At 44.2% G+C, this 25,075-nt stretch overlaps 38 non-coding genes across 38 annotated transcripts; all 38 read left to right on the top strand.

Moving 5' to 3' along the window:
* The first annotated feature begins 531 nt into the window (after positions 1-531).
* trnaf-gaa lies at positions 532-604 on the top strand. The gene has a single exon. It is a non-coding gene; the product is annotated as a tRNA-Phe (tRNA).
* A 1,538-nt stretch (positions 605-2,142) lies between these two features.
* Positions 2,143-2,216, top strand: trnai-aau. The gene has a single exon. It is a non-coding gene; the product is annotated as a tRNA-Ile (tRNA).
* Positions 2,217-2,298: 82 nt separating this feature from the next.
* Positions 2,299-2,371, top strand: trnaf-gaa. Its single transcript has one exon. It is a non-coding gene; the product is annotated as a tRNA-Phe (tRNA).
* Positions 2,372-3,489: 1,118 nt separating this feature from the next.
* trnai-aau lies at positions 3,490-3,563 on the top strand. The gene has a single exon. It is a non-coding gene; the product is annotated as a tRNA-Ile (tRNA).
* An 83-nt stretch (positions 3,564-3,646) lies between these two features.
* trnaf-gaa lies at positions 3,647-3,719 on the top strand. The gene has a single exon. It is a non-coding gene; the product is annotated as a tRNA-Phe (tRNA).
* Positions 3,720-4,752: 1,033 nt separating this feature from the next.
* On the top strand, positions 4,753-4,825 carry trnaf-gaa. The gene has a single exon. It is a non-coding gene; the product is annotated as a tRNA-Phe (tRNA).
* A 2,404-nt stretch (positions 4,826-7,229) lies between these two features.
* Positions 7,230-7,302, top strand: trnaf-gaa. The gene has a single exon. It is a non-coding gene; the product is annotated as a tRNA-Phe (tRNA).
* Positions 7,303-7,738: 436 nt separating this feature from the next.
* Positions 7,739-7,812, top strand: trnai-aau. The gene has a single exon. It is a non-coding gene; the product is annotated as a tRNA-Ile (tRNA).
* A 1,729-nt stretch (positions 7,813-9,541) lies between these two features.
* trnai-aau lies at positions 9,542-9,615 on the top strand. The gene has a single exon. It is a non-coding gene; the product is annotated as a tRNA-Ile (tRNA).
* An 82-nt stretch (positions 9,616-9,697) lies between these two features.
* trnaf-gaa lies at positions 9,698-9,770 on the top strand. Its single transcript has one exon. It is a non-coding gene; the product is annotated as a tRNA-Phe (tRNA).
* A 437-nt stretch (positions 9,771-10,207) lies between these two features.
* On the top strand, positions 10,208-10,281 carry trnai-aau. The gene has a single exon. It is a non-coding gene; the product is annotated as a tRNA-Ile (tRNA).
* An 82-nt stretch (positions 10,282-10,363) lies between these two features.
* trnaf-gaa lies at positions 10,364-10,436 on the top strand. The gene has a single exon. It is a non-coding gene; the product is annotated as a tRNA-Phe (tRNA).
* A 1,576-nt stretch (positions 10,437-12,012) lies between these two features.
* On the top strand, positions 12,013-12,086 carry trnai-aau. Its single transcript has one exon. It is a non-coding gene; the product is annotated as a tRNA-Ile (tRNA).
* An 82-nt stretch (positions 12,087-12,168) lies between these two features.
* Positions 12,169-12,241, top strand: trnaf-gaa. Its single transcript has one exon. It is a non-coding gene; the product is annotated as a tRNA-Phe (tRNA).
* A 1,053-nt stretch (positions 12,242-13,294) lies between these two features.
* trnai-aau lies at positions 13,295-13,368 on the top strand. Its single transcript has one exon. It is a non-coding gene; the product is annotated as a tRNA-Ile (tRNA).
* Positions 13,369-13,450: 82 nt separating this feature from the next.
* On the top strand, positions 13,451-13,523 carry trnaf-gaa. Its single transcript has one exon. It is a non-coding gene; the product is annotated as a tRNA-Phe (tRNA).
* A 446-nt stretch (positions 13,524-13,969) lies between these two features.
* Positions 13,970-14,043, top strand: trnai-aau. The gene has a single exon. It is a non-coding gene; the product is annotated as a tRNA-Ile (tRNA).
* An 82-nt stretch (positions 14,044-14,125) lies between these two features.
* On the top strand, positions 14,126-14,198 carry trnaf-gaa. Its single transcript has one exon. It is a non-coding gene; the product is annotated as a tRNA-Phe (tRNA).
* A 1,603-nt stretch (positions 14,199-15,801) lies between these two features.
* trnaf-gaa lies at positions 15,802-15,874 on the top strand. The gene has a single exon. It is a non-coding gene; the product is annotated as a tRNA-Phe (tRNA).
* Positions 15,875-16,754: 880 nt separating this feature from the next.
* Positions 16,755-16,828, top strand: trnai-aau. The gene has a single exon. It is a non-coding gene; the product is annotated as a tRNA-Ile (tRNA).
* Positions 16,829-16,910: 82 nt separating this feature from the next.
* On the top strand, positions 16,911-16,983 carry trnaf-gaa. Its single transcript has one exon. It is a non-coding gene; the product is annotated as a tRNA-Phe (tRNA).
* Positions 16,984-17,863: 880 nt separating this feature from the next.
* trnai-aau lies at positions 17,864-17,937 on the top strand. The gene has a single exon. It is a non-coding gene; the product is annotated as a tRNA-Ile (tRNA).
* An 82-nt stretch (positions 17,938-18,019) lies between these two features.
* trnaf-gaa lies at positions 18,020-18,092 on the top strand. Its single transcript has one exon. It is a non-coding gene; the product is annotated as a tRNA-Phe (tRNA).
* Positions 18,093-18,532: 440 nt separating this feature from the next.
* trnai-aau lies at positions 18,533-18,606 on the top strand. The gene has a single exon. It is a non-coding gene; the product is annotated as a tRNA-Ile (tRNA).
* An 82-nt stretch (positions 18,607-18,688) lies between these two features.
* trnaf-gaa lies at positions 18,689-18,761 on the top strand. Its single transcript has one exon. It is a non-coding gene; the product is annotated as a tRNA-Phe (tRNA).
* Positions 18,762-19,641: 880 nt separating this feature from the next.
* Positions 19,642-19,715, top strand: trnai-gau. Its single transcript has one exon. It is a non-coding gene; the product is annotated as a tRNA-Ile (tRNA).
* An 82-nt stretch (positions 19,716-19,797) lies between these two features.
* trnaf-gaa lies at positions 19,798-19,870 on the top strand. Its single transcript has one exon. It is a non-coding gene; the product is annotated as a tRNA-Phe (tRNA).
* A 440-nt stretch (positions 19,871-20,310) lies between these two features.
* trnai-aau lies at positions 20,311-20,384 on the top strand. Its single transcript has one exon. It is a non-coding gene; the product is annotated as a tRNA-Ile (tRNA).
* Positions 20,385-20,466: 82 nt separating this feature from the next.
* On the top strand, positions 20,467-20,539 carry trnaf-gaa. Its single transcript has one exon. It is a non-coding gene; the product is annotated as a tRNA-Phe (tRNA).
* Positions 20,540-21,419: 880 nt separating this feature from the next.
* trnai-aau lies at positions 21,420-21,493 on the top strand. The gene has a single exon. It is a non-coding gene; the product is annotated as a tRNA-Ile (tRNA).
* An 82-nt stretch (positions 21,494-21,575) lies between these two features.
* trnaf-gaa lies at positions 21,576-21,648 on the top strand. The gene has a single exon. It is a non-coding gene; the product is annotated as a tRNA-Phe (tRNA).
* A 445-nt stretch (positions 21,649-22,093) lies between these two features.
* On the top strand, positions 22,094-22,167 carry trnai-aau. Its single transcript has one exon. It is a non-coding gene; the product is annotated as a tRNA-Ile (tRNA).
* A 486-nt stretch (positions 22,168-22,653) lies between these two features.
* On the top strand, positions 22,654-22,727 carry trnai-aau. Its single transcript has one exon. It is a non-coding gene; the product is annotated as a tRNA-Ile (tRNA).
* A 601-nt stretch (positions 22,728-23,328) lies between these two features.
* Positions 23,329-23,402, top strand: trnai-aau. The gene has a single exon. It is a non-coding gene; the product is annotated as a tRNA-Ile (tRNA).
* An 82-nt stretch (positions 23,403-23,484) lies between these two features.
* On the top strand, positions 23,485-23,557 carry trnaf-gaa. Its single transcript has one exon. It is a non-coding gene; the product is annotated as a tRNA-Phe (tRNA).
* A 446-nt stretch (positions 23,558-24,003) lies between these two features.
* On the top strand, positions 24,004-24,077 carry trnai-aau. The gene has a single exon. It is a non-coding gene; the product is annotated as a tRNA-Ile (tRNA).
* A 383-nt stretch (positions 24,078-24,460) lies between these two features.
* On the top strand, positions 24,461-24,533 carry trnaf-gaa. Its single transcript has one exon. It is a non-coding gene; the product is annotated as a tRNA-Phe (tRNA).
* A 445-nt stretch (positions 24,534-24,978) lies between these two features.
* Positions 24,979-25,052, top strand: trnai-aau. The gene has a single exon. It is a non-coding gene; the product is annotated as a tRNA-Ile (tRNA).
* Positions 25,053-25,075: the final 23 nt, after the last annotated feature.

Genomic DNA, 25,075 nt, shown 5'->3' with positions numbered 1-25,075 from the left:
GTGTGTGCTACGCTGCTCCTCTGAAAGTAAGTAATTTCTTGCTTTTTCATCTGACATTTTGACATCAGTGTTACAGGAAAGTTTCTTGTCATTGTTTACATGACAGTAGGTTGTCGTAAGACAAGGCTGCATGAAGTGTGAACTGGAGTTTTCTTGGATCCATGAAAGAATTTGCTTTTGGAGAATGCAGGCATCGATCCCACTACCTCACGCATGCAAAGCATTTGAGCTAATTCCCCAGCCGTTTGGAATTTCCGCAAGAAGCAACCTAGAGGGTCCAGTCTTGTCAGGCTATGCTGTTGGTGCACTTGTTTGTTTACGTGCCAGCACTTGCAGAGGCTCGGTGCATTTCAACAATTGAGCAAAATAGCAAATGGCCGGTTAGCTGAGTTGGTTAGAGTGTGGTGCTAATAACCCCAAGGTCATGGGTTCGATCCTCATACTGGCTATGATGTACATTTTGAGTGTCAAAATTGTGAGTCACATGCGTGTGAATTGTCAAGGGTGCCACAGAATTAAAATTACTGAATTGCCGAAATAGCTCAGTTGGGAGAGCGTTAGACTGAAGATCTAAAGGTCCCTGGTTCGATCCCGGGTTTCGGCATTTGTATTTGTTCTTTCTTCATGCTCTGGCTTCAAGGAAACTATCCACAGCTTTGTTTGTGGGCCTCAATGGTGTGTGCTACGCTGCTCCTCTGAAAGTAAGTAATTTCTTGCTTTTTCATCTGACATTTTGACATCAGTGTTACAGGAAAGTTTCTTGTCATTGTTTACATGACAGTAGGTTGTCGTAAGACAAGGCTGCATGAAGTGTGAACTGGAGTTTTCTTGGATCCATGAAAGAATTTGCTTTTGGAGAATGCAGGCATCGATCCCACTACCTCACGCATGCAAAGCATTTGAGCTAATTCCCCAGCCGTTTGGAATTTCCGCAAGAAGCAACCTAGAAGGTCCAGTCTTGTCAGGCTATGCTGTTGGTGGACTTGTTTGTTTACGTGCCAGCACTTGCAGAGGCTCGGTGCATTTCAACAATTGAGCAAAATAGCTATGGCCGGTTAGCTGAGTTGGTTAGAGTGTGGTGCTAATAACGCCAAGGTCATGGGTTTGATCCCCATATTGGCTATGATGTACATTTTGAGTGTCAAAATTGTGAGTCACATGCATGTGAATTGTCAAGGGTGCCACAGAATTAAAATTAGTGAATTGCCGAAATAGCTCAGTTGGGAGAGCGTTAGACTGAAGATCTAAAGGTCCCTGTTTCGGCATTTGTATTTCTTCTTTCTTCATACTCTGGCTTCAAGGAAACTATCCACAGCTTTGTTTGTGGGCCTCAATGGTGTGTGCTACGCTGCTCCTCTGAAAGTAAGTAATTTCTTGCTTTTACATCTGACATTTTGACATCAGTGTTACAGGAAAGTTGCTTGTCATTGTTACATGACAGTAGGTTGTCGAAGACAAGGCTGCATGAAGTGTGAACTGGAGCTTTCTTGGATCCACAAAAAAAAATGTTTTTGGGAAATGCGGGAATCGATCCCACTAACTATAGCATGCTAAGCAAACACAATACCAATTGATCAAATTCCCCAGCTGTTTTGAATTGCCACAAGGAGCAACCAAGAGTGTCCAGTCTTGTCAGGCTATGCTGTTGGTGGACTTGTTAGTTTGTGCTCCAGCACTTGCAGAGGCTCGGTGCATCTCAACAATTGTGCTCTGTAGCCAGCGGCCGGTTAGCTCAGTTGGTTAGAGTGTGTGATACGCTGCTCCTCTGAAAGTAAGTAACGTCTTTCTTTTTCATCTGACATTGTGACATCAGTGTTACATGAGAGTTTCTTGTCATTGTTACATGACAGTTTCTTGTCATTGTTGACATGACAGTAGGTTGTCGTAAGACAAGGCTGCATGAAGTGTGAACTGTAGTTTTCTTGGATCCATTAAATAATTTGCTTTTGGAGAATGCAGGCATCGATCCACTACCTCACGCATGCAAAGCATTTGAGCTAATTCCCCAGCCGTTTGGAATTTCCGCAAGAAGCAACCTAGAGGGTCCAGTCTCGTCAGGCTATGCTGTTGGTGGACTTGTTTGTTTACGTGCCAGCACTTGCAGAGGCTCGGTGCATTGCCACAATTGAGCAAAAAAGCAATGGCTGGTTAGCTCAGTTGGTCAGAGTGTGGTGCTAATAACGCCAAGGTCATGGGTTTGATCCCCGTACTGGCTATGATGTACATTTTGAGTGTCAAAATTGTGAGTCACATGCATGTGAATTGTCAAGGGTGCCACAGAATTAAAATTAGTGAATTGCTGAAATAGCTCAGTTGGGAGAGCGTTAGACTGAAGATCTAAAGGTCCCTGGTTCGATCCCGGGTTTCGGCATTTGTATTTGTTCTTTCTTCATGCTCTGGCTTCAAGGAAACTATCCACAGCTTTGTTTGTGGGCCTCAATGGTGTGTGCTACGCTGCTCCTCTGAAAGTAAGTAATTTCTTGCTTTTTCATCTGACATTTTGACATCAGTGTTACAGGAAAGTTCCTTGTCATTGTTTACATGACAGTAGGTTGTCGTAAGACAAGGCTGCATGAAGTGTGAACTGGAGTTTTCTTGGATCCATGAAAGAATTTGCTTTTGGAGAATGCAGGCAATCGATCCCACTACCTCACGCATGCAAAGCATTTGAGCTAATTCCCCAGCCGTTTGGAATTTCCGCAAGAAGCAACCTAGAGGGTCCAGTCTTGTCAGGCTATGCTGTTGGTGCACTGTTTGTTTACGTTCCAGCACTTGCAGAGGCTCGGTGCATTTCAACAATTGAGCAAAATAGTAAATGGCCGGTTAGCTGAGTTGGTTAGAGTGTGGTGCTAATAACCCCAAGGTCATGGGTTCGATCCTCATATTGGCTATGATGTACATTTTGAGTGTCAAATTGTGAGTCACATGCGTGTGAATTGTCAAGGGTGCCACAGAATTAAAATTACTGAATTGCCGAAATAGCTCAGTTGGGAGAGCGTTAGACTGAAGATCTAAAGGTCCCTGTTCGATCCCGGGTTTCGGCATTTGCATTTGTTCTTTCTTCATGCTCTGGCTTCAAGGAAACTATCCACAGCTTTGTTTGTGGGCCTCAATGGTGTGTGCTACGCTGCTCCTCTGAAAGTAAGTAATTTCTTGCTTTTTCATCTGACATTTTGACATCAGTGTTACAGGAAAGTTTCTTGTCATTGTTTACATGACAGTAGGTTGTCGTAAGACAAGGCTGCATGAAGTGTGAACTGGAGTTTCTTGGATCCATGAAAGAATTTGCTTTTGGAGAATGCAGGCATCGATCCCACTACCTCACGCATGCAAAGCATTTGAGCTAATTCCCCAGACGTTTGGAATTTCCGCAAGAAGCAACCTAGAGGGTCCAGTCTCGTCAGGCTATGCTGTTGGTGGACTTGTTTGTTTACGTGCCAGCACTTGCAGAGGCTCGGTGCATTGCCACAATTGAGCAAAATGGCAAATGGCTGGTTAGCTCAGTTGGTTAGAGTGTGGTGCTAATAACGCCAAGGTTATGGGTTCGATCCCCGTACTGGCTATGATGTACATTTTGAGTGTCAAAATTGTGAGTCACATGCATGTGAATTGTCAAGGGTGCCACAGAATTAAAATTAGTGAAAATGCCGAAATAGCTCAGTTGGGAGAGCGTTAGACTGAAGATCTAAAGGTCCCTGGTTCGATCCCTGGTTTCAGCATTTGTATTTGTTCTATCTCATGCTCTGGCTTCAAGGAAACTATCCACAGCTTTGTTTGTGGGCCTCAATGGTGTGTGCTACGCTGCTCCTCTGAAACTAAGTAATTTCTTGCTTTTTCATCTGACATTTTGACATCAGTGTTACAGGAAAGTTGCTTGTCATTGTTACATGACAGTAGGTTGTCGTAAGACAAGGCTGCATGAAGTGTGAACTGGAGCTTTCTTGGATCCACAACAAAAATTGTTTTTGGGGATTGCGGGAATCGATCCCACTAACTATAGCATGCTAAGCAAAAACAATACCAATTGATCAAATTCCCCAGCTGTTTGGAATTGCCACAAGGAGCAACCAAGAGTGTCCAGTCTTGTCAGGCTATGCTGTTGGTGGACTTGTTAGTTGTGCTCCAGCACTTACAGAGGCTCGGTGCATCTCAACAATTGTGCTCTGTAGCCAGCGGCCGGTTAGCTCAGTTGGTTAGAGTGTGTGATACGCTGCTCCTCTGAAAGTAAGTAATGTCTTTCTTTTTCATCTGACATTGTGACATCAGTGTTACATGAGAGTTTCTTGTCATTGTTACATGACAGTTTCTTGTCATTGTTTACATGACAGTAGGTTGTCGTAAGACAAGGCTGCATGAAGTGTGAACTGGAGTTTTCTTGGATCCATGAAAGAATTTGCTTTTGGAGAATGCAGGCATCGATCCCACTACCTCACGCATGCAAAGCATTTGAGCTAATTCCCCAGACGTTTGGAATTTCCGCAAGAAGCAACCTAGAGGGTCCAGTCTCGTCAGGCTATTGCTGTTGGTGGACTTGTTTGTTACGTGCCAGCACTTGCAGAGGCTCGGTGCATTGCCACAATTGAGCAAAATGGCAAATGGCTGGTTAGCTCAGTTGGTTAGAGTGTGGTGCTAATCACGCCAAGGTCATGGTTTGATCCCCGTACTGGCTATGATGTACATTTTGAGTGTCAAAATTGTGAGTCACATGCATGTGAATTGTCAAGGGTGCCACAGAATTAAAATTAGTGAATTGCCGAAATAGCTCAGTTGGGAGAGCGTTAGACTGAAGATTTAAAAGTCCCTGGTTCGATCCCGGGTTTCGGCATTTGTATCTGTTCTTTCTTCATGCTCTGGCTTCAAGGAAACTATCCACAGCTTTGTTTGTGGGCCTCAATGGTGTGTGCTACTCTGCTCCTCTGAAAGTAAGTAATTTCTTGCTTTTTCATCTGACATTTTGACATCAGTGTTACAGGAAAGTTTCTTGTCATTGTTTACATGACAGTAGGTTGTCGTAAGACAAGGCTGCATGAAGTGTGAACTGGAGTTTTCTTGGATCCATGAAAGAATTTGCTTTTGGAGAATGCAGGCATCGATCCCACTACCTCACGCATGCAAAGCATTTGAGCTAATTCCCCAGCCGTTTGGAATTTCCGCAAGAAGCAACCTAGAGGGTCCAGTCTTGTCAGGCTATGCTGTTGGTGGACTTGTTTGTTTACGTGCCAGCACTTGCAGAGGCTCGGTGCATTTCAACAATTGAGCAAAGTAGCAGATGGCTGGTTAGCTCAGTTGGTTAGAGTGTGGTGCTAATACGCCAAGGTCATGGGTTCGATCCCCGTACTGGCTATGATGTACATTTTGAGTGTCAAAATTGTGAGTCACATGCATGTGAATTGTCAAGGGTGCCACAGAATTAGAGTTAGTGAAATGCCGAAATAGCTCAGTTCAGAGTGTTAGACTGAAGATCTAAAGGTCCCTGGTTCGATCCCTGGTTTCGGCATTTGTATTTGTTCTATCTTCATTCTCTGGCTTCAAGGAAACTATCCACAGCTTTGTTTGTGGGCCTCAATGGTGTGTGCTACTCTGCTCCTCTGAAAGTAAGTCATTTCTTGCTTTTTCATCTGACATTTTGACATCAGTGTTACAGGAAAGTTGCTTGTCATTGTTACATGACAGTAGGTTGTCGTAAGACAAGGCTGCATGAAGTGTGAACTGGAGCTTTCTTGGATCCACAACAAAAAATGTTTTTGGGGATTGCGGGAATCGATCCCACTAACTATAGCATGCTAAGCAAACACAATACCAATTGATCAAATTCCCCAGCTGTTTGGAATTGCCACAAGGAGCAACCAAGAGTGTCCAGTCTTGTCAGGCTATGCTGTTGGTGGACTTGTTAGTTTGTGCTCCAGCACTTGCAGAGGCTCGGTGCATCTCAACAATTGTGCTCTGTAGCCAGCGGCCGGTTAGCTCAGTTGGTTAGAGTGTGTGATACGCTGCTCCTCTGAAAGTAAGTAATGTCTTTCTTTTTCATCTGACATTGTGACATCAGTGTTACATGAGAGTTTCTTGTCATTGTTACATGACAGTTTCTTGTCATTGTTTACATGACTGTAGGTTGTCGTAAGACAAGGCTGCATGAAGTGTGAACTGGAGTTTTCTTGGATCCATGAAAGAATTTGCTTTTGGAGAATGCAGGCATCGATCCCACTACCTCACGCATGCAAAGCATTTGAGCTAATTCCCCAGCCGTTTGGAATTTCCGCAAGAAGCAACCTAGAGGGTCCAGTCTTGTCAGGCTATGCTGTTGGTGGACTTGTTTGTTTACGTGCCAGCACTTGCAGAGGCTCGGTGCATTTCAACAATTGAGCAAAATAGCAAATGGCCGGTTAGCTCAGTTGGTTAGAGTGTGGTGCTAATAACGCCAAGGTCATTGGTTCGATCCCCGTACTGGCTATGATGTACATTTTGAGTGTCAAAATTGTGAGTCACATGCATGTGAATTGTCAAGGGTGCCACAGAATTAAAATTAGTGAAATGCCGAAATAGCTCAGTTAGAGTGTTAGACTGAAGATCTAAAGGTCCCTGGTTCGATCCCTGGTTTCGGCATTTGTATTTGTTCTATCTTCATGCTCTGGCTTCAAGGAAACTATCCACAGCTTTGTTTGTGGGCCTCAATGGTGTGTGCTACGCTGCTCCTCTGAAAGTAAGTGATTTCTTGCTTTTTCATCTGACATTTTGACATCAGTGTTACAGGAAAGTTTCTTGTCATTGTCACATGACAGTTTCTTGTCATTGTTTACATGACAGTAGGTTGTCGTAAGACAAGGCTGCATGAAGTGTGAACTGGAGTTTTCTTGGATCCATGAAAGAATTTGCTTTTGGAGAATGCAGGCATCGATCCCACTACCTCACGCATGCAAAGCATTTGAGCTAATTCCCCAGCCGTTTGGAATTTCCGCAAGAAGCAACCTAGAGGGTCCAGTCTTGTCAGGCTATGCTGTTGGTGGACTTGTTTGTTTACGTGCCAGCACTTGCAGAGGCTCGGTGCATTTCAACAATTGAGCAAAATAGCAAATGGCCAGGTAGCTCAGTTGGTTAGAGTGTGGTGCTAATAATGCCAAGGTCATGGGTTCGATCCCCGTACTGGCTATGATGTACATTTTGAGTGTCAAAATTGTGAGTCACATGCATGTGAATTGTCAAGGGTGCCACAGAATTAAAATTAGTGAAATGCCGAAATAGCTCAGTTGGGAGAGCGTTAGACTGAAGATCTAAAGGTCCCTGGTTCGATCCCGGGTTTCGGCATTTGTATTTGTTCTGGCTTCAAGGAAACTATCCACAGCTTTGTTTGTGGGCCTCAATGGTCCTCTGCTCCTCTGAAAGTAAGTGATTTCTTGCTTTTTCATCTGACATTTTGACATCAGTGTTACAGGAAAGTTGCTTGTCATTGTTACATGACAGTAGGTTGTCGTAAGACAAGGCTGCATGAAGTGTGAACTGGAGCTTTCTTGGATCCACAACAAAATTGTTTTTGGGGATTGCGGGAATCGATCCCACTAACTATAGCATGCTAAGCAAACACAATACCAATTGATCAAATTCCCCAGCTGTTTGGAATTGCCACAAGGAGCAACCAAGAGTGTCCAGTCTTGTCAGGCTATGCTGTTGGTGGACTTGTTTGTTTACGTGCCAGCACTTGCAGAGGCTCGGTGCATTTCAACAATTGAGCAAAGTAGCAGATGGCTGGTTAGCTCAGTTGGTTAGAGTGTGGTGCTAATAACGCCAAGGTCATGGGTTCGATCCCCGTACTGGCTATGATGTACATTTTGAGTGTCAAAATTGTGAGTCACATGCATGTGAATTGTCAAGGGTGCCACAGAATTAGAGTTAGTGAAATGCCGAAATAGCTCAGTTCAGAGTGTTAGACTGAAGATCTAAAGGTCCCTGGTTCGATCCCTGGTTTCGGCATTTGTATTTGTTCTATCTTCATTCTCTGGCTTCAAGGAAACTATCCACAGCTTTGTTTGTGGGCCTCAATGGTGTGTGCTACTCTGCTCCTCTGAAAGTAAGTCATTTCTTGCTTTTTCATCTGACATTTTGACATCAGTGTTACAGGAAAGTTGCTTGTCATTGTTACATGACAGTAGGTTGTCGTAAGACAAGGCTGCATGAAGTGTGAACTGGAGCTTTCTTGGATCCACAACAAAAAATGTTTTTGGGGATTGCGTGAATCGATCCCACTAACTATAGCATGCTAAGCAAACACAATACCAATTGATCAAATTCCCCAGCTGTTTGGAATTGCCACAAGGAGCAACCAAGAGTGTCCAGTCTTGTCAGGCTATGCTGTTGGTGGACTTGTTAGTTTGTGCTCCAGCACTTGCAGAGGCTCGGTGCATCTCAACAATTGTGCTCTGTAGCCAGCGGCCGGTTAGCTCAGTTGGTTAGAGTGTGTGATACGCTGCTCCTCTGAAAGTAAGTAATGTCTTTCTTTTTCATCTGACATTGTGACATCAGTGTTACATGAGAGTTTCTTGTCATTGTTACATGACAGTTTCTTGTCATTGTTTACATGACTGTAGGTTGTCGTAAGACAAGGCTGCATGAAGTGTGAACTGGAGTTTTCTTGGATCCATGAAAGAATTTGCTTTTGGAGAATGCAGGCATCGATCCCACTACCTCACGCATGCAAAGCATTTGAGCTAATTCCCCAGCCGTTTGGAATTTCCGCAAGAAGCAACCTAGAGGGTCCAGTCTTGTCAGGCTATGCTGTTGGTGGACTTGTTTGTTTACGTGCCAGCACTTGCAGAGGCTCGGTGCATTTCAACAATTGAGCAAAATAGCAAATGGCCGGTTAGCTCAGTTGGTTAGAGTGTGGTGCTAATAACGCCAAGGTCATTGGTTCGATCCCCGTACTGGCTATGATGTACATTTTGAGTGTCAAAATTGTGAGTCACATGCATGTGAATTGTCAAGGGTGCCACAGAATTAAAATTAGTGAAATGCCGAAATAGCTCAGTTAGAGTGTTAGACTGAAGATCTAAAGGTCCCTGGTTCGATCCCTGGTTTCGGCATTTGTATTTGTTCTATCTTCATGCTCTGGCTTCAAGGAAACTATCCACAGCTTTGTTTGTGGGCCTCAATGGTGTGTGCTACGCTGCTCCTCTGAAAGTAAGTGATTTCTTGCTTTTTCATCTGACATTTTGACATCAGTGTTACAGGAAAGTTTCTTGTCATTGTTACATGACAGTTTCTTGTCATTGTTTACATGACAGTAGGTTGTCGTAAGACAAGGCTGCATGAAGTGTGAACTGGAGTTTTCTTGGATCCATGAAAGAATTTGCTTTTGGAGAATGCAGGCATCGATCCCACTACCTCACGCATGCAAAGCATTTGAGCTAATTCCCCAGCCGTTTGGAATTTCCGCAAGAAGCAACCTAGAGGGTCCAGTCTTGTCAGGCTATGCTGTTGGTGGACTTGTTTGTTTACGTGCCAGCACTTGCAGAGGCTCGGTGCATTTCAACAATTGAGCAAAATAGCAAATGGCCAGGTAGCTCAGTTGGTTAGAGTGTGGTGCTAATAACGCCAAGGTCATGGGTTCGATCCCCGTACTGGCTATGATGTACATTTTGAGTGTCAAAATTGTGAGTCACATGCATGTGAATTGTCAAGGGTGCCACAGAATTAAAATTTGTGAAATGCCGAAATAGCTCAGTTGGGAGAGCGTTAGACTGAAGATCTAAAGGTCCCTGGTTCGATCCCGGGTTTCGGCATTTGTATTTGTTCTGGCTTCAAGGAAACTATCCACAGCTTTGTTTGTGGGCCTCAATGGTCCTCTGCTCCTCTGAAAGTAAGTGATTTCTTGCTTTTTCATCTGACATTTTGACATCAGTGTTACAGGAAAGTTGCTTGTCATTGTTACATGACAGTAGGTTGTCGTAAGACAAGGCTGCATGAAGTGTGAACTGGAGCTTTCTTGGATCCACAACAAAAATTGTTTTTGGGGATTGCGGGAATCGATCCCACTAACTATAGCATGCTAAGCAAACACAATACCAATTGATCAAATTCCCCAGCTGTTTGGAATTGCCACAAGGAGCAACCAAGAGTGTCCACTCTTGTCAGGCTATGCTGTTGGTGGACTTGTTTGTTTACGTGCCAGCACTTGCAGAGGCTCGGTGCATTTCAACAATTGAGCAAAATAGCAAATGGCCAGTTAGCTCAGTTGGTTAGAGTGTGGTGCTAATAACGCCAAGGTCATGGGTTCGATCCCCGTACCGGCTATGATGTACATTTTGAGTGTCAAAATTGTGAGTCACATGCATGTGAATTGTCAAGGGTGCCACAGAATTAAAATTAGTGAATTGCCGAAATAGCTCAGTTGGGAGAGCGTTAGACTGAAGATTTAAAAGTCCCTGGTTCGATCCCGGGTTTCGGCATTTGTATTTGTTCTATCTTCATTCTCTGGCTTCAAGGAAACTATCCACAGCTTTGTTTGTGGGCCTCAATGGTGTGTGCTACTCTGCTCCTCTGAAAGTAAGTCATTTCTTGCTTTTTCATCTGACATTTTGACATCAGTGTTACAGGAAAGTTGCTTGTCATTGTTACATGACAGTAGGTTGTCGTAAGACAAGGCTGCATGAAGTGTGAACTGGAGCTTTCTTGGATCCACAACAAAAAATGTTTTTGGGGATTGCGGGAATCGATCCCACTAACTATAGCATGCTAAGCAAACACAATACCAATTGATCAAATTCCCCAGCTGTTTGGAATTGCCACAAGGAGCAACCAAGAGTGTCCAGTCTTGTCAGGCTATGCTGTTGGTGGACTTGTTAGTTTGTGCTCCAGCACTTGCAGAGGCTCGGTGCATCTCAACAATTGTGCTCTGTAGCCAGCGGCCGGTTAGCTCAGTTGGTTAGAGTGTGTGATACGCTGCTCCTCTGAAAGTAAGTAATGTCTTTCTTTTTCATCTGACATTGTGACATCAGTGTTACATGAGAGTTTCTTGTCATTGTTACATGACAGTTTCTTGTCATTGTTTACATGACTGTAGGTTGTCGTAAGACAAGGCTGCATGAAGTGTGAACTGGAGTTTTCTTGGATCCATGAAAGAATTTGCTTTTGGAGAATGCAGGCATCGATCCCACTACCTCACGCATGCAAAGCATTTGAGCTAATTCCCCAGCCGTTTGGAATTTCCGCAAGAAGCAACCTAGAGGGTCCAGTCTTGTCAGGCTATGCTGTTGGTGGACTTGTTTGTTTACGTGCCAGCACTTGCAGAGGCTCGGTGCATTTCAACAATTGAGCAAAATAGCAAATGGCCGGTTAGCTCAGTTGGTTAGAGTGTGGTGCTAATAACGCCAAGGTCATTGGTTCGATCCCCGTACTGGCTATGATGTACATTTTGAGTGTCAAAATTGTGAGTCACATGCATGTGAATTGTCAAGGGTGCCACAGAATTAAAATTAGTGAAATGCCGAAATAGCTCAGTTAGAGTGTTAGACTGAAGATCTAAAGGTCCCTGGTTCGATCCCTGGTTTCGGCATTTGTATTTGTTCTATCTTCATGCTCTGGCTTCAAGGAAACTATCCACAGCTTTGTTTGTGGGCCTCAATGGTGTGTGCTACGCTGCTCCTCTGAAAGTAAGTGATTTCTTGCTTTTTCATCTGACATTTTGACATCAGTGTTACAGGAAAGTTTCTTGTCATTGTCACATGACAGTTTCTTGTCATTGTTTACATGACAGTAGGTTGTCGTAAGACAAGGCTGCATGAAGTGTGAACTGGAGTTTTCTTGGATCCATGAAAGAATTTGCTTTTGGAGAATGCAGGCATCGATCCCACTACCTCACGCATGCAAAGCATTTGAGCTAATTCCCCAGCCGTTTGGAATTTCCGCAAGAAGCAACCTAGAGGGTCCAGTCTTGTCAGGCTATGCTGTTGGTGGACTTGTTTGTTTACGTGCCAGCACTTGCAGAGGCTCGGTGCATTTCAACAATTGAGCAAAATAGCAAATGGCCAGGTAGCTCAGTTGGTTAGAGTGTGGTGCTAATAACGCCAAGGTCATGGGTTCGATCCCCGTACTGGCTATGATGTACATTTTGAGTGTCAAAATTGTGAGTCACATGCATGTGAATTGTCAAGGGTGCCACAGAATTAAAATTAGTGAAATGCCGAAATAGCTCAGTTGGGAGAGCGTTAGACTGAAGATCTAAAGGTCCCTGGTTCGATCCCGGGTTTCGGCATTTGTATTTGTTCTGGCTTCAAGGAAACTATCCACAGCTTTGTTTGTGGGCCTCAATGGTCCTCTGCTCCTCTGAAAGTAAGTGATTTCTTGCTTTTTCATCTGACATTTTGACATCAGTGTTACAGGAAAGTTGCTTGTCATTGTTACATGACAGTAGGTTGTCGTAAGACAAGGCTGCATGAAGTGTGAACTGGAGCTTTCTTGGATCCACAACAAAAATTGTTTTTGGGGATTGCGGGAATCGATCCCACTAACTATAGCATGCTAAGCAAACACAATACCAATTGATCAAATTCCCCAGCTGTTTGGAATTGCCACAAGGAGCAACCAAGAGTGTCCACTCTTGTCAGGCTATGCTGTTGGTGGACTTGTTTGTTTACGTGCCAGCACTTGCAGAGGCTCGGTGCATTTCAACAATTGAGCAAAATAGCAAATGGCCAGTTAGCTCAGTTGGTTAGAGTGTGGTGCTAATAACGCCAAGGTCATGGGTTCGATCCCATGTTTGGAATTGCCACAAGGAGCAACCAAGAGTGTCCAGTCTTGTCAGGCTATGCTGTTGGTGGACTTGTTAGTTTGTGCTCCAGCACTTGCAGAGGCTCGGTGCATCTCAACAATTGTGCTCTGTAGCCAGCGGCCGGTTAGCTCAGTTGGTTAGAGTGTGTGATACGCTGCTCCTCTGTAAGTAATGTCTTTCTTTTTCATCTGACATTGTGACATCAGTGTTACATGAGAGTTTCTTGTCATTGTTACATGACAGTTTCTTGTCATTGTTTACATGACTGTAGGTTGTCGTAAGACAAGGCTGCATGAAGTGTGAACTGGAGTTTTCTTGGATCCATGAAAGAATTTGCTTTTGGAGAATGCAGGCATCGATCCCACTACCTCACGCATGCAAAGCATTTGAGCTAATTCCCCAGCCGTTTGGAATTTCCGCAAGAAGCAACCTAGAGGGTCCAGTCTCGTCAGGCTATGCTGTTGGTGGACTTGTTTGTTTACGTGCCAGCACTTGCAGAGGCTCGGTGCATTGCCACAATTGAGCAAAATGGCAAATGGCCGGTTAGCTCAGTTGGTTAGAGTGTGGTGCTAATAACGCCAAGGTCATGGGTTCGATCCCCGTACTGGCTATGATGTACATTTTGAGTGTCAAAATTGTGAGTCACATGCATGTGAATTGTCAAGGGTGCCACAGAATTAAAATTAGTGAATTGCCGAAATAGCTCAGTTGGGAGAGCGTTAGACTGAAGATCTAAAGGTCCTTGGTTAGATCCCGGGTTTCGGCATTTGTATTTGTTCTTTCTTCATGCTCTGGCTTCAAGGAAACTATCCACAGCTTTGTTTGTGGGCCTCAATGGTGTGTGCTACTCTGCTCCTCTGAAAGTAAGTAATTTCTTGCTTTTTCATCTGACATTTTGACATCAGTGTTACAGGAAAGTTTCTTGTCATTGTTTACATGACAGTAGGTTGTCGTAAGACAAGGCTGCATGAAGTGTGAACTGGAGTTTTCTTGGATCCATGAAAGAATTTGCTTTTGGAGAATGCAGGCATCGATCCCACTACCTCACGCATGCAAAGCATTTGAGCTAATTCCCCAGACGTTTGGAATTTCCGCAAGAAGCAACCTAGAGGGTCCAGTCTCGTCAGGCTATGCTGTTGGTGGACTTGTTTGTTTACGTGCCAGCACTTGCAGAGGCTCGGTGCATTGCCACAATTGCGCAAAATGGCAAATGGCCGGTTAGCTCAGTTGGTTAGAGTGTGGTGCTAATAACGCCAAGGTTATGGGTTCGATCCCCGTACTGGCTATGATGTACATTTTGAGTGTCAAAATTGTGAGTCACATGCATGTAAATTGTCAAGGGTGCCACAGAATTAAAATTAGCGAATTGCCGAAATAGCTCAGTTGGGAGAGTGTTAGACTGAAGATCTAAAGGTCCCTGGTTCGATCCCGGGTTTCGGCATTTGTATTTGTTCTTTCTTCATGCTCTGGCTTCAAGGAAACTATCCACAGCTTTGTTTGTGGGCCTCAATGGTGTGTGCTACTCTGCTCCTCTGAAAGTAAGTAATTTCTTGCTTTTTCATCTGACATTTTGACATCAGTGATACAGGAAAGTTTCTTGTCATTGTTTACATGACAGTAGGTTGTCGTAAGACAAGGCTGCATGAAGTGTGAACTGGAGTTTTCTTGGATCCATGAAAGAATTTGCTTTTGGAGAATGCAGGCATCGATCCCACTACCTCACGCATGCAAAGCATTTGAGCTAATTCCCCAGCCGTTTGGAATTTCCGCAAGAAGCAACCTAGAGGGTCCAGTCTTGTCAGGCTATGCTGTTGGTGGACTTGTTTGTTTACGTGCCAGCACTTGCAGAGGCTCGGTGTATTTCAACAATTGAGCAAAATAGCAAATGGCTGGTTAGCTCAGTTGGTTAGAGTGTAGTGCTAATAACGCCAAGGTTATGGGTTCGATCCCCGTACTGGCTATGATGTACATTTTCAGTGTCAAAATTGTGAGTCACATGCATGTGAATTGTCAAGGGTGCCACAGAATTAAAATTAGTGAAATGCCGAAATAGCTCAGTTCAGAGCGTTAGACTGAAGATCTAAAGGTCCCTGGTTCGATCCCTGGTTTCGGCATTTGTATTTGTTCTATCTTCATGCTCTGGCTTCAAGGAAACTATCCACAGCTTTGTTTGTGGGCCTCAATGGTGTGTGCTACTCTGCTCCTCTGAAAGTAAGTCATTTCTTGCTTTTTCATCTGACATTTTGACATCAGTGTTACAGGAAAGTTGCTTGTCATTGTTACATGACAGTAGGTTGTCGTAAGACAAGGCTGCATGAAGTGTGAACTGGAGCTTTCTTGGATCCACAACAAAAAATGTTTTTGGGGATTGCGGGAATCGATCCCACTAACTATAGCATGCTAAGCAAACACAATACCAATTGATCAAATTCCCCAGCTGTTTGGAATTGCCACAAGGAGCAACCAAGAGTGTCCAGTCTTGTCAGGCTATGCTGTTGGTGGACTTGTTAGTTTGTGCTCCAGCACTTGCAGAGGCTCGGTGCATCTCAACAATTGTGCTCTGTAGCCAGCGGCCGGTTAGCTCAGTTGGTTAGAGTGTGTGATACGCTGCTCCTCTGAAAGTAAGTAATGTCTTTCTTTTTCATCTGACATTGTGACATCAGTGTTACATGAGAGTTTCTTGTCATTGTTACATGACAGTTTCTTGTCATTGTTTACATGACTGTAGGTTGTCGTAAGACAAGGCTGCATGAAGTGTGCATGAAGTCTGCATGAAGCAACCTAGAGGGTCCAGTCTTGTCAGGCTATGCTGTTGGTGGACTTGTTTGTTTACGTGCCAGCACTTGCAGAGGCTCGGTGCATTGCCACAATTGAGCAAAATAGCAAATGGCTGGTTAGCTCAGTTGGTTAGAGTGTGGTGCTAATAACGCCAAGGTCATGGGTTCGATCCCCGTACTGACTATGATGTACATTTTGAGTGTCAAAATTGTGAGTCACATGCATGTGAATTGTCAAGGGTGCCACAGAATTAAAATTAGTGAAATGCCGAAATAGCTCAGTTGGGAGAGCGTTTGACTGAAGATCTAAAGGTCCCTGGTTCGATCCCTGGTTTCGGCATTTGTATTTGTTCTATCTTCATGCTCTGGCTTCAAGGAAACTATCCACAGCTTTGTTTGTGGGCCTCAATGGTGTGTGCTACGCTGCTCCTCTGAAAGTAAGTGATTTCTTGCTTTTTCATCTGACATTTTGACATCAGTGTTACAGGAAAGTTGCTTGTCATTGTTACATGACAGTAGGTTGTCGTAAGACAAGGCTGCATGAAGTGTGAACTGGAGCTTTCTTGGATCCACAACAAAAATTGTTTTTGGGGATTGCGGGAATCGATCCCACTAACTATAGCATGCTAAGCAAACACAATACCAATTGATCAAATTCCCCAGCTGTTTGGAATTGCCACAAGGAGCAACCAAGAGTGTCCAGTCTTGTCAGGCTATGCTGTTGGTGGACTTGTTAGTTTGTGCTCCAGCACTTACAGAGGCTCGGTGCATCTCAACAATTGTGCTCTGTAGCCAGCGGCCGGTTAGCTCAGATGGTTAGAGTGTGTGATACGCTGCTCCTCTGAAAGTAAGTAATGTCTTTCTTTTTCATCTGACATTGTGACATCAGTGTTACATGAGAGTTTCTTGTCATTGTTACATGACAGTTTTTTGTCATTGTTTACATGACAGTAGGTTGTCGTAAGACAAGGCTGCATGAAGTGTGAACTGGAGTTTTCTTGGATCCATTAAAGAATTTGCTTTTGGAGAATGCAGGCATCGATCCCACTACCTCACGCATGCAAAGCGTTTGAGCTAATTCCCCAGCCGTTTGGAATTTCCGCAAGAAGCAACCTAGAGGGTCCAGTCTTGTCAGGCTATGCTGTTGGTGGACTTGTTTGTTTACGTGCCAGCACTTGCAGAGGCTCGGTGCATTTCAACAATTGAGCAAAATAGCAAATGGCCGGTTAGCTCAGTTGGTTAGAGTGTGGTGCTAATAACGCCAAGGTCATGGGTTCGATCCCCGTACTGGCTATGATGTACATTTTGAGTGTCAAAATTGTGAGTCACATGCATGTGAATTGTCAAGGGTGCCACAGAATTAAAATTAGTGAAATGCCGAAATAGCTCAGTTGGGAGAGCATTAGACTGAAGCTCTAAAGGTCCCTGGTTCGATCCCTGGTTTCGGCATTTGTATTTGTTTTATCTTCATGCTCTGGCTTCAAGGAAACTATCCACAGCTTTGTTTGTGGGCCTCAATGGTGTGTGCTACGCTGCTCCTCTGAAAGTAAGTGATTTCTTGCTTTTTCATCTGACATTTTGACATCAGTGTTACAGGAAAGTTGCTTGTCATTGTTACATGACAGTAGGTTGTCGTAAGACAAGGCTGCATGAAGTGTGAACTGGAGCTTTCTTGGATCCACAACAAAAATTGTTTTTGGGGATTGCGGGAATCGATCCCACTAACTATAGCATGCTAAGCAAACACAATACCAATTGATCAAATTCCCCAGCTGTTTGGAATTGCCACAAGGAGCAACCAAGAGTGTCCAGTCTTGTCAGGCTATGCTGTTGGTGGACTTGTTAGTTTGTGCTCCAGCACTTACAGAGGCTCGGTGCATCTCAACAATTGTGCTCTGTAGCCAGCGGCCGGTTAGCTCAGTTGGTTAGAGTGTGTGATACGCTGCTCCTCTGAAAGTAAGTAATGTCTTTCTTTTTCATCTGACATTGTGACATCAGTGTTACATGAGAGTTTCTTGTCATTGTTACATGACAGTTTCTTGTCATTGTTTACATGACAGTAGGTTGTCGTAAGACAAGGCTGCATGAAGTGTGAACTGGAGTTTTCTTGGATCCATGAAAGAATTTGCTTTTGGAGAATGCAGGCATCGATCCCACTACCTCACGCATGCAAAGCATTTGAGCTAATTCCCCAGACGTTTGGAATTTCCGCAAGAAGCAACCTAGAGGGTCCAGTCTCGTCAGGCTATGCTGTTGGTGGACTTGTTTGTTTACGTGCCAGCACTTGCAGAGGCTCGGTGCATTGCCACAATTGAGCAAAATGGCAAATGGCTGGTTAGCTCAGTTGGTTAGAGTGTGGTGCTAATAATGCCAAGGTCATGGGTTCGATCCCCGTACTGGCTATGATGTACATTTTGAGTGTCAAAATTGTGAGTCACATGCATGTGAATTGTCAAGGGTGCCACAGAATTAAAATTAGTGAATTGCCGAAATAGCTCAGTTGGGAGAGCGTTAGACTGAAGATCTAAAGGTCCCTGGTTCGATCCCGGGTTTCGGCATTTGTTCTTTCTTCATGCTCTGGCTTCAAGGAAACTATCCACAGCTTTGTTTGTGGGCCTCAATGGTGTGTGCTACTCTGCTCCTCTGAAAGTAAGTAATTTCTTGCTTTTTCATCTGACATTTTGACATCAGTGTTACAGGAAAGTTCCTTGTCATTGTTTACATGACAGTAGGTTGTCGTAAGACAAGGCTGCATGAAGTGTGAACTGGAGTTTTCTTGGATCCATTAAAGAATTTGCTTTTGGAGAATGCAGGCATCGATCCCACTACCTCACGCATGCAAAGCATTTGAGCTAATTCCCCAGCCGTTTGGAATTTCCGCAAGAAGCAACCTAGAGGGTCCAGTCTTGTCAGGCTATGCTGTTGGTGGACTTGTTTGTTTACGTGCCAGCACTTGCAGAGGCTCGGTGCATTTCAACAATTGAGCAAAATAGCAAATGGCCGGTTAGCTCAGTTGGTTAGAGTGTGGTGCTAATAACGCCAAGGTCATGGGTTTGATCCCCGTACTGGCTATGATGTACATTTTGAGTGTCAAAATTGTGAGTCACATGCATGTGAATTGTCAAGGGTGCCACAGAATTAAAATTGGTGAAATGCCGAAATAGCTCAGTTGGGAGAGCATTAGACTGAAGATCTAAAGGTCCCTGGTTCGATCCCTGGTTTCGGCATTTGTATTTGTTCTATCTTCATGCTCTGGCTTCAAGGAAACTATCCACAGCTTTGTTTGTGGGCCTCAATGGTGTGTGCTACGCTGCTCCTCTGAAAGTAAGTGATTTCTTGCTTTTTCATCTGACATTTTGACATCAGTGTTACAGGAAAGTTGCTTGTCATTGTTACATGACAGTAGGTTGTCGTAAGACAAGGCTGCATGAAGTGTGAACTGGAGCTTTCTTGGATCCACAACAAAAATTGTTTTTGGGGATTGCGGGAATCGATCCCACTAACTATAGCATGCTAAGCAAACACAATACCAATTGATCAAATTCCCCAGCTGTTTGGAATTGCCACAAGGAGCAACCAAGAGTGTCCAGTCTTGTCAGGCTATGCTGTTGGTGGACTTGTTAGTTTGTGCTCCAGCACTTACAGAGGCTCGGTGCATCTCAACAATTGTGCTCTGTAGCCAGCGGCCGGTTAGCTCAGTTGGTTAGAGTGTGTGATACGCTGCTCCTCTGAAAGTAAGTAATGTCTTTCTTTTTCATCTGACATTGTGACATCAGTGTTACATGAGAGTTTCTTGTCATTGTTACATGACAGTTTCTTGTCATTGTTTACATGACAGTAGGTTGTCGTAAGACAAGGCTGCATGAAGTGTGAACTGGAGTTTTCTTGGATCCATGAAAGAATTTGCTTTTGGAGAATGCAGGCATCGATCCCACTACCTCACGCATGCAAAGCATTTGAGCTAATTCCCCAGACGTTTGGAATTTCCGCAAGAAGCAACCTAGAGGGTCCAGTCTCGTCAGGCTATGCTGTTGGTGGACTTGTTTGTTTACGTGCCAGCACTTGCAGAGGCTCGGTGCATTGCCACAATTGAGCAAAATGGCAAATGGCTGGTTAGCTCAGTTGGTTAGAGTGTGGTGCTGATAATGCCAAGGTCATGGGTTCGATCCCCGTACTGGCTATGATGTACTTTTTGAGTGTCAAAATTGTGAGTCACATGCATGTGAATTGTCAAGGGTGCCACAGAATTAAAATTAGTGAATTGCCGAAATAGCTCAGTTGGGAGAGCGTTAGACTGAAGATCTAAAGGTCCCTGGTTCGATCCTGGGTTTCGGCATTTGTTCTTTCTTCATGCTCTGGCTTCAAGGAAACTATCCACAGCTTTGTTTGTGGGCCTCAATGGTGTGTGCTACTCTGCTCCTCTGAAAGTAAGTAATTTCTTGCTTTTTCATCTGACATTTTGACATCAGTGTTACAGGAAAGTTCCTTGTCATTGTTTACATGACAGTAGGTTGTCGTAAGACAAGGCTGCATGAAGTGTGAACTGGAGTTTTCTTGGATCCATTAAAGAATTTGCTTTTGGAGAATGCAGGCATCGATCCCACTACCTCACGCATGCAAAGCATTTGAGCTAATTCCCCAGCCGTTTGGAATTTCCGCAAGAAGCAACCTAGAGGGTCCAGTCTTGTCAGGCTATGCTGTTGGTGGACTTGTTTGTTTACGTGCCAGCACTTGCAGAGGCTCGGTGCATTTCAACAATTGAGCAAAATAGCAAATGGCCGGTTAGCTCAGTTGGTTAGAGTGTGGTGCTAATAACGCCAAGGTCATGGGTTTGATCCCCGTACTGGCTATGATGTACATTTTGAGTGTCAAAATTGTGAGTCACATGCATGTGAATTGTCAAGGGTGCCACAGAATTAAAATTAGTGAAATGCCGAAATAGCTCAGTTGGGAGAGCATTAGACTGAAGATCTAAAGGTCCCTGGTTCGATCCCTGGTTTCGGCATTTGTATTTGTTCTATCTTCATCCTCTGGCTTCAAGGAAACTATCCACAGCTTTGTTTGTGGGCCTCAATGGTGTGTGCTACGCTGCTCCTCTGAAAGTAAGTGATTTCTTGCTTTTTCATCTGACATTTTGACATCAGTGTTACAGGAAAGTTGCTTGTCATTGTTACATGACAGTAGGTTGTCGTAAGACAAGGCTGCATGAAGTGTGAACTGGAGCTTTCTTGGATCCACAACAAAAATTGTTTTTGGGGATTGCGGGAATCGATCCCACTAACTATAGCATGCTAAGCAAACACAATACCAATTGATCAAATTCCCCAGCTGTTTGGAATTGCCACAAGGAGCAACCAAGAGTGTCCAGTCTTGTCAGGCTATGCTGTTGGTGGACTTGTTAGTTTGTGCTCCAGCACTTGCAGAGGCTCGGTGCATCTCAACAATTGTGCTCTGTAGCCAGCGGCCGGTTAGCTCAGTTGGTTAGAGTGTGTGATACGCTGCTCCTCTGAAAGTAAGTAATGTCTTTCTTTTTCATCTGACATTGTGACATCAGTGTTACATGAGAGTTTCTTGTCATTGTTACATGACAGTTTCTTGTCATTGTTTACATGACAGTAGGTTGTCGTAAGACAAGGCTGCATGAAGTGTGAACTGGAGTTTTCTTGGATCCATGAAAGAATTTGCTTTTGGAGAATGCAGGCATCGATCCCACTACCTCACGCATGCAAAGCATTTGAGCTAATTCCCCAGCCGTTTGGAATTTCCGCAAGAAGCAACCTAGAGGGTCCAGTCTCGTCAGGCTATGCTGTTGGTGGACTTGTTTGTTTACGTGCCAGCACTTGCAGAGGCTCGGTGCATTGCCACAATTGAGCAAAATAGCAAATGGCTGGTTAGCTCAGTTGGTTAGAGTGTGGTGCTAATAATGCCAAGGTCATGGGTTCGATCCCCGTACTGGCTATGATGTACATTTTGAGTGTCAAAATTGTGAGTCACATGCATGTGAATTGTCAAGGGTGCCACAGAATTAAAATTAGTGAAATGCCGAAATAGCTCAGTTGGGAGAGCGTTAGACTGAAGATCTAAAGGTCCCTGGTTCGATCCCTGGTTTCGGCATTTGTATTTGTTCTTTCTTCATGCTCTGGCTTCAAGGAAACTATCCACAGCTTTGTTTGTGGGCCTCAATGGTGTGTGCTACGCTGCTCCTCTGAAAGTAAGTAATTTCTTGCTTTTTCATCTGACATTTTGACATCAGTGTTACAGGAAAGTTACTTGTCATTGTTACATGACAGTAGGTTGTCGTAAGACAAGGCTGCATGAAGTGTGAACTGAAGCTTTCTTGGATCAACAAAAAAAAATGTTTTTGGGGAATGCGGGCATCGATCCCACTACCTATAGCATGCTAAGCATTTAAGCTAATTCCCCAGCCGTTTGGAACTTCCGCAAGAAGCAACCTAGAGGGTCCAGTCTTGTCAGGCTATGCTGTTGGTGGACTTGTTTGTTTACGTGCCAGCACTTGCAGAGGCTCGGTGCATTGCCACAATTGAGCAAAATAGCAAATGGCTGGTTAGCTCAGTTGGTTAGAGTGTGGTGCTAATAACGCCAAGGTCATGGGTTCGATCCCCGTACTGGCTATGATGTACATTTTGAGTGTCAAAATTGTGAGTCACATGCATGTGAATTGTCAAGGGTGCCACAGAATTAAAATTAGTGAATTGCTGAAATAGCTCAGTTGGGAGAGCGTTAGACTGAAGATCTAAAGGTCCCTGGTTAGATCCCGGGTTTTGGCATTTGTATTTGTTCTTTCTTCATGCTCTGGCTTCAAGGAAACTATCCACAGCTTTGTTTGTGGGCCTCAATGGTGTGTGCTACTCTGCTCCTCTGAAAGTAAGTAATTTCTTGCTTTTTCAAAAAAAAATGTTTTTGGGGAATGCGGGCATCGATCCCACTACCTATAGCATGCTAAGCATTTAAGCTAATTCCCCAGCCGTTTGGAACTTCCGCAAGAAGCAACCTAGAGGGTCCAGTCTTGTCAGGCTATGCTGTTGGTGGACTTGTTTGTTTACGTGCCAGCACTTGCAGAGGCTCGGTGCATTGCCACAATTGAGCAAAATAGCAAATGGCTGGTTAGCTCAGTTGGTTAGAGTGTGGTGCTAATAACGCCAAGGTCATGGGTTCGATCCCCGTACTGGCTATGATGTACATTTTGAGTGTCAAAATTGTGAGTCACATGCATGTGAATTGTCAAGGGTGCCACAGAATTAAAATTAGTGAATTGCTGAAATAGCTCAGTTGGGAGAGCGTTAGACTGAAGATCTAAAGGTCCCTGGTTAGATCCCGGGTTTTGGCATTTGTATTTGTTCTTTCTTCATGCTCTGGCTTCAAGGAAACTATCCACAGCTTTGTTTGTGGGCCTCAATGGTGTGTGCTACTCTGCTCCTCTGAAAGTAAGTAATTTCTTGCTTTTTCATCTGACATTTTGACATCAGTGTTACAGGAAAGTTTCTTGTCATTGTTTACATGACAGTAGGTTGTCGTAAGACAAGGCTGCATGAAGTGTGAACTGGAGTTTTCTTGGATCCATGAAAGAATTTGCTTTTGGAGAATGCAGGCATCGATCCCACTACCTCACGCATGCAAAGCATTTGAGCTAATTCCCCAGACGTTTGGAATTTCCGCAAGAAGCAACCTAGAGGGTCCAGTCTCGTCAGGCTATGCTGTTGGTGGACTTGTTTGTTTACGTGCCAGCACTTGCAGAGGCTCGGTGCATTACCACAATTGAGCAAAATGGCAAATGGCCGGTTAGCTCAGTTGGTTAGAGTGTGGTGCTAATAACGCCAAGGTCATGGGTTCGATCCCCGTACTGGCTATGATGTACATTTTGAGTGTCAAAATTGTGAGTCACATGCATGTGAATTGTCAAGGGTGCCACAGAATTAAAATTAGTGAATTGCCGAAATAGCTCAGTTGGGAGAGCGTTAGACTGAAGATCTAAAGTTCCCTGGTTCGATCCCGGGTTTCGGCATTTGTATTTGTTCTTTCTTCATGCTCTGGCTTCAAGGAAACTATCCACAGCTTTGTTTGTGGGCCTCAATGGTGTGTGCTACTCTGCTCCTCTGAAAGTAAGTAATTTCTTGCTTTTTCATCTGACATTTTGACATCAGTGTTACAGGACAGTTTCTTGTCATTGTTTACATGACAGTAGGTTGTCGTAAGACAAGGCTGCATGAAGTGTGAACTGGAGTTTTCTTGGATCCATGAAAGAATTTGCTTTTGGAGAATGCAGGCATCGATCCCACTACCTCACGCATGCAAAGCATTTGAGCTAATTCCCCAGCCGTTTGGAATTTCCGCAAGAAGCAACCTAGAGGGTCCAGTCTTGTCAGGCTATGCTGTTGGTGGACTTGTTTGTTTACGTGCCAGCACTTGCAGAGGCTCGGTGCATTTCAACAATTGAGCAAAATAGCAAATGGCCGGTTAGCTCAGTTGGTTAGAGTGTGGTGCTAATAACGCCAAGGTCATGGGTTCGATCCCCGTACTGGCTATGATGTACATTTTGAGTGTCAAAATTGTGAGTCACATGCATGTGAATTGTACTACTACCTCACGCATGCAAAGCATTTGAGCTAATTCCCCAGCCGTTTGGAATTTCCGCAAGAAGCAACCTAGAGGGTCCAGTCTTGTCAGGCTATGCTGTTGGTGGACTTGTTTGTTTACGTGCCAGCACTTGCAGAGGCTCGGTGCATTTCAACAATTGAGCAAAATAGCAAATGGCCGGTTAGCTAAGTTGGTTAGAGTGTGGTGCTAATAACGCCAAGGTCATGGGTTCGATCCCCGTACTGGCTATGATGTACATTTTGAGTGTCAAAATTGTGAGTCACATGCATGTGAATTGTCAAGGGTGCCACAGAATTAAAATTAGTGAAATGCCGAAATAGCTCAGTTGGGAGAGCGTTAGACTGAAGATCTAAAGGTCCCTGGTTCGATCCCTGGTTTCGGCATTTGTATTTGTTCTATCTTCATGCTCTGGCTTCAAGGAAACTATCCACAGCTTTGTTTGTGGGCCTCAATGGTGTGTGCTACTCTGCTCCTCTGAAAGTAAGTCATTTCTTGCTTTTTCATCTGACATTTTGACATCAGTGTTACAGGAAAGTTACTTGTCATTGTTACATGACAGTAGGTTGTCGTAAGACAAGGCTGCATGAAGTGTGAACTGAAGCTTTCTTGGATCAACAAAAAAAAATGTTTTTGGGGAATGCGGGCATCGATCCCACTACCTATAGCATGCTAAGCATTTAAGCTAATTCCCCAGCCGTTTGGAACTTCCGCAAGAAGCAACCTAGAGGGTCCAGTCTTGTCAGGCTATGCTGTTGGTGGACTTGTTTGTTTACGTGCCAGCACTTGCAGAGGCTCGGTGCATTTCAACAATTGAGCAAAATAGCAAATGGCCGGTTAGCTCAGTTGGTTAGAGTGTGGTGCTAATAACGCCACGGTCATGGGTTCGATCCCCATATTGGCTATGATGTACATTTTGAGTGTCAAA

Source organism: Oncorhynchus mykiss, unplaced genomic scaffold (assembly GCF_013265735.2).
Source record: "Oncorhynchus mykiss isolate Arlee unplaced genomic scaffold, USDA_OmykA_1.1 un_scaffold_302, whole genome shotgun sequence".
Lineage (NCBI taxonomy): Eukaryota > Metazoa > Chordata > Actinopteri > Salmoniformes > Salmonidae > Oncorhynchus > Oncorhynchus mykiss.
The sequence above is the reverse complement of the archived record's forward strand: the minus strand, read 5'-3'. Positions and strand labels throughout refer to the sequence as shown.